The following is a 6,244-nucleotide window of genomic DNA, read 5'->3' on the forward strand; positions in this document are numbered from 1 at the left end:
CATCTTCACTTAGATAATCCCAGTTCATAAGGAAATAAAGAAATCAAAGGGTCCTCAAAAAATTCGTCATTGAACTTATATAAAGAGCCCATTACATGATGCTAACCACAAAATATTCACAGGGTTATTTCTATTAAAATATTTCTTCTAAAATACTGATGAATACATAACAACTACTCAGGAATTCATGCAATACACGAAAAAAAAAAATTAACTCTCTTTTTTTTAGGAATTTTCATAATTATTAATTGATATTTACTATTATTCAATTTGTCTATTGAACTATCCATTCTATCATTTAAAGAAAAATTAAGAAAATTTTATATGAAAAGATTTTGATGGAGAGTTTAAATATAAAACAGAATTTTAATATATATATATATATATATATATATATGTGTGTGTGTGTGTGTGTGTGTGTGTGTGTGTATGTATGTATTATAATAATGCGTAAAATTATGATGCATTCAAAGTTTATGTGACTTGATATTAAGAGAATAATCAAAAGTTAAATCATTTCAGTTGCATCTCCTTGGTACTATTTAGATCTAATACAATAATTTGGACTATTATAGTATGCAATACCACTTGTTGTGAGATGTAAAAGTTAAGATGATAAAAAGATAAAAATGTAATAAGTTTTTTTTTAAACTATTTTAACTGGTGGTATATGCTTGGTAGAGTCATATCCAAATTCCTTTAGTGCCCTGGTGGTAGTTTTGGCAACTAAAAGTATTTGCATAAGCTCGTGCAAAAGATATTTATTTTAGCATAAGAATCTACATTTTTCTATATTATGTGCTTACTTTTCAAAATACATCACATCAAATTACTTATTTATACTATATTTCATTAAAATATCATTTTTTTCTTAATTTAATTTAATTTTTTCATACGCAACAACTACCATTTACTCTCTTCCTTCATCCTTGGAATACATAAAAATCATAATAATAAACTAAATACATTAGGTACAATGCTCAAAAACAAGGGTTTCTATTTGCTTGTAGACCATTTGTTGGGCTGGATGGATATCACTTGAAGGGTAGGTTTGGTGGGCACGTACTGTCTACCACTGCCAAGGATGGAAATGACAATATATTCCCAGTGGCAATGGTTGTGATTGAGCAAGAGAACAAGAATAGTTGGATCTAGTTCTTGGAGCAGTTTGCAAATAACATTAGTAGGCTAAAGCAACTGAATCTGGTATTCATTAGTGATAGGCAGAAGATATTCTCATATTGCTTTGGCATTTTATCATAGACCTTGCAAAAATTATGGCAAATATTAATGCAATATACAATTTCAAATTCCAATCAAATTACTAAGGTGGTGTTTGAACATTGCTGTCTTCATCACTCATATCTCAATTTTGTTAACTCATCACTCAAAACAAGTGGGCCCCACACAACCAAATGTTGTTTGGCAATATTTTCTCTCCCAATTTCCTTAACTCATTTTCCACTTTTGTAAGATAAGAGTTACAGAACTGAGTGACGAGAAAAACTTGTTTTCAAAACACCAAAACTGAGTTCTTGTAGAAAAGTTGTAAATACCCTCACCAGTGTGGGCCCTACGGCAATGTGTGGTCACATCACCTGCTCAATCACACACACCTCCCAACGGTCACATGCACCGCATCTCAACCAACTCTCTTCAATCTCTCTTCAGACCATTAAAGCAAGTCTCACCTCTCAAGCTTCTCTTCTCCTCTCCCAAACCCACGGCAACACCAAACGGTGAACGAAGCTCCAGCATTCTTCCCGACCCTTGAAGCTCCGGCTCCGGCCTCTGAACATCTTTAGCTCTGCCACGCCAGTCCGCTCCATCAGCTCTGCCTCTAAACATCTGTTATATATTGCTGAGATTATCTGTAGATGGAATCACTTAAACATAGGTAGAAGGATTATACTAGGTAGACATCTTGTCATCTACAGAAGTTGTTCGCATTAGTCAAATTGAAATAGCTTATTAAATCTTCAACATGAAATGATGAATAACAATGCATGAGATGAGAGCACCAATATTTTAAAAAACAAACACAAAAACAAAGAGTGCTTAAAAGTTTTTTTTTTTTTTAATCTCTCAAAGCGTGCATTAGGATAACGTCAGAAATTTGAACTAACTCAAACAAAAGTAGAATCAATAGAAGTAGAGTTACATTAGAGAGGCCCAATTGAAACTAACTTCATTCCGTAGAACTAGAAATCCATCATCAATACTGAAACCCTTGAAATTTCCAATCCAAACTATAACATACATCAACTATCCAACATTCATCAATGGACCCTAACCATATGCCATTCATAGACTAAAAAAAAAATTCATCTACAATTTCCTTTAAGACTGTGAGCATGTCCTTCAGTTTTCTCATAAGTTCCATCTAGAGTTTTTCTTATAGTGAGTTTCTCATTCAAAACACAAAATTTGTTTACCTCTACCAATGAGTTCACAAGTGCATATACCCCTTTAAAGACACATAAACAATCTTGCAACAATAAATTCGTAATAAATGTATTCAACACCATGGTAGATTTTGGCAAATTTATAACATTTATTTCCTAAAATTGCAGATGAAATGGAGGAAAATTTGACATACAGTGGTCTTGCTTGTCTTCAGAGATTTACAGGGATTCGTTGTGCCCTTACCCACCGCCGATCAACCTTTAGGAGTAGAAGAGGGATTATGGATGTCTGGGCTCGGTTTAAGGGGCGGAGGTGTTACGAAGGATGGAGCTGTAGTGTCATCTTGGAGGTGTAGCGGCGCTCATGGCGGCGGCGCAGTTGGGTGAGGATGGAGGAGTTGAGGTCAAGGGTGGTCGGCGGGTTTGGGGTTTGAGAGCTGAAGTGTGAAACGGAAATGAGGTTAGGGAAATGTGTTTGAAAGAGGAAAGTGCAAAGCAAATAATGAAGGGCAATCTGTAGGTAACCATTCTGTGCACAGGAAAATTATTGTGTACTCCTAGAGTACCATAAATGTGTACTCTTTCCTCTCATATGAATGGTGAGTCCTACTAATTAAATTCATGATGGGACCCATCATTCATATGAGAGGAGGGAGTACGCATTTATGGTACTCCGGGAATAACTAATAATTTTCCCTATGCACATTGCACAATGGTCAGCTTGTGAGTCCTACAAAAAGGTAAGTTTTTTTGAGTTTTAAGGCAAAAAACTGAACTGGGTTTAGTTGCCAAACAAGGGTGGGAGTGTTTTGGGGATTTTTAAGTTATGAGAAATAAGTGATAGGGTGATAAGTAAAGAGTGATGAGATTTGAGTGATGAGTGATGAGTTACCTATCACTCAACAACCAAACAAGGCCTTAGGGGTCTAGTTAATGGGTGCTCTTAGGGTATTTGTTAATGAACCATTTTAGTAAAGTTTTAATACTACTTTCATGTTAAATATAAAAAACTCTTAAAAGAATTAATTGCTTTTTTATTTTCCTATATAAGATTTCTAAGAAATATAAAAAATAAAAAAAAACTTTTTAAAAAATTAATTGTTTTTTTTTATTTTCTTATAAAATATTTCTAAAAATATATTCTAAATAAATGCTCGATTAAGGCATCCATTAACTTTTCCCTTATATTATTACTAGATGGGAAAGTGTGTAGTTTGCATAGTATAGAAATCAATTCTAAATGTTATGGGGGATACATAGAACTAGACAAAAGAACACTAATGTTGGGGGACATTGCCATGTGTAATGATAAAGTCTTGGGATGGTCATTGAATTTTGGTTCAAATATATGATTCCTTGTAAGAGTAAGATCAATGTTTTCAATACTTTATCGTACCGATTAGTATTACCAGTATTTGTCGTACTTATATATTAAATAGATATAATCATAGGCAGTTAAGCACAAGTTTTTGAGTTTGATCCTTGAGACATTTTAAATATTAGGGTATAGAACCATATATGATTCATCATTCTTAACTTTGGAATTAAATGAGACCACATTAGGTAATGACCTTTGGACAAAAGACCAATACGATCCCCCAAACAAAATGAAACACAATTTCATCTAATAACAAAACTTTCCCTTAAAAAAAAATAAAAAATAAAAAATAAAAACAAAATGATCAATAGCATCATAATCTACTTCCGAAGTGCTAAAGCCATCTTATTAGTGAGAGTGCCGGCCACAACCATAACATCGGCATGTCGTGGGCTGGGCCTAAAGATGATGCCATACCTGTCCAGATCATACTTGGAGGTCTACGCTTGTATCGTCTCAACCGCACAGCAGGCCAGTCCAACAGTCACGGGCCACATGGACCATGATCGGGCCCAATTCATTAGTGAATCAACATTTGATATTGCGTACTCTGCCACCTTGTTCAAGCCTATATTGACCGGAAGAGGAGTTGAGCTTCTATGGTTTGGAGGAGCCGATAAGTGAGAATCAGGCTGAGAGGAGGACATGTGTGATAATGGGGTTGTGGAGCAAGGTGGAACTTTGGGATGAGAGCAAGGCTAACTTTGAAGATGTATGTCTCGGTATAAGAGTAGATTTTGGGGTTGATTCTATGGGTTAACACAGGGATTTTTATGGTTCTATTTGGGTTTGCAAGGGCATTGTCTTTGGGTATTTTTGGTGGTGTTTGGCTGGGAATTTGCACGTTTCTCTATAAAGTTTGTAGGGGTTTAGAGCTGGGTTTTTGGTTGGATTTCTATGTGATTGAGGGATTTTTTTGCAGGTTTTGTTTGTGAGAAGTTTTTTGTGTGTGTATTTTCTGGGTTTTTGATTGCTTTTGTAGTGTTTGTTTGGGAGTTTGGGTATTTCTCTGTGGAGAGGGTAGAGACGTGTGTGGAAAATATTGACGGTGATGAAACTTGCTTTGTGCATGGGAGGCCCTATTTTATAGTAAAAGATGGTGATAGAGGTCGCATGGGATGTGAGATAGCTTTTTCTTCGGCATTTGGCCAGCTTGCAATTTGTTGAAGGTATGGAAATATTTGGTTGTGCAAGGGAACCAAATTGGCTGTGCAAGCTTGGGGGTAAGGACAAAATTTGTCAAGTCTTATCCTAGATGGGTTCTAGAAGATGCAAGATTTAGGCAAGTGATCCAATTAAGTACCACCACTTGGCATAATTAAACATGTCATTTGTCAAATGATAACAAATTTAAAATATTGTGTAAATGGAGTTTGCATAAAAATTTGTGTATGAATATTTTCTTGAAAGAGACATGGACAACCAAAGAACCACCATATCCAAGGTAATTACTATTTGGGGAAGTATGGGGAAATGGTAACATGAGCACCGTTGGATTTTGGTGGGATTTCGAAGTTGTTTTATTTTTTAGTGTATCATTTATTGTTGTTACATTTCTATTGAGTTATATCATCTTCTTATTTTGGACTCTCTCTCTCTCTCTACACACATTGTTACTCTCTCTCTGTCTCTATCTCTCTCTCTCCCATTTTTAACTATTTTTCTTCTTATTAATTCCTAAATTATTCTTACACTCTTACTAACATTTTTCCTCCCTTTTACCTTTTCATCTCCTCACTATTTGCTGCTTTAATATCATTATTCCTCTGTCCTTTTTTCCTTATTTTTGTCTTTTCTTATTCTCATTATTTTACTATAAATTTGCAACTCTCTCACATCCCATGCATAAATTTCCTAATTCTAACTCAAAAAGGTTACATCTCTCTCACTCTCTCAATTTTTTTTTCAATTTTTGGTGGATTTTTATATCCTGCATCTCTATTTTAGATTAATTATAAACTTTTGTGTTCTTTAGAACTTTACTTTGGGTTGATGTGATTTAATTTTATGTTTTTAAATTGTTATCTTTTTTCTTTTATTTGATTTCATAGATATTATCCTATTGCACTATAAATATAGTATATATGAATATAATTTTATCCTATTACATAGCATGACTATGATAATTTGGTGTTTTTTACTATATCTTTTAACTCTTTTTCTTCTCATTTAATTTTCTTTAAATTTGTTATCAACTCTTATGTTTGTTCGTTTAGACCCTTAAACTAGATTGTTTAATTTAATATATTAACCAAGTGATTACTTAGATTAATTATTCAGATCTAAGTTAAACACAAATAAATAATATCATGCAAAGATGCGAAAAAGTATATAACATACGATATGATGACCTAAGAAAACCAATGAAACGAACCGTTTCAAGGTAAAAACCTAGAGAGGATTTGACCTAACTATCTTTAAGGTAAACCAAATCCACTATAAGAGAATTAAAGTTTTTACA

The 6,244-nt window shown here is 33.9% G+C and overlaps 1 long non-coding RNA gene across 1 annotated transcript; it reads right to left on the bottom strand.

Moving 5' to 3' along the window:
* Window positions 1-1,347: 1,347 nt before the first annotated feature.
* LOC142634054 (uncharacterized) lies at window positions 1,348-2,924 on the bottom strand. The gene is made up of 2 exons (XR_012844029.1): window positions 2,600-2,924; window positions 1,348-1,886 (listed from the first exon to the last, which is right to left on the bottom strand). It is a non-coding gene; the product is annotated as an uncharacterized LOC142634054 (long non-coding RNA).
* Window positions 2,925-6,244: the final 3,320 nt, after the last annotated feature.

This window comes from Castanea sativa, chromosome 5, assembly GCF_040712315.1.
Source record: "Castanea sativa cultivar Marrone di Chiusa Pesio chromosome 5, ASM4071231v1".
NCBI classification, from domain to species: Eukaryota; Viridiplantae; Streptophyta; class Magnoliopsida; order Fagales; family Fagaceae; genus Castanea; species Castanea sativa.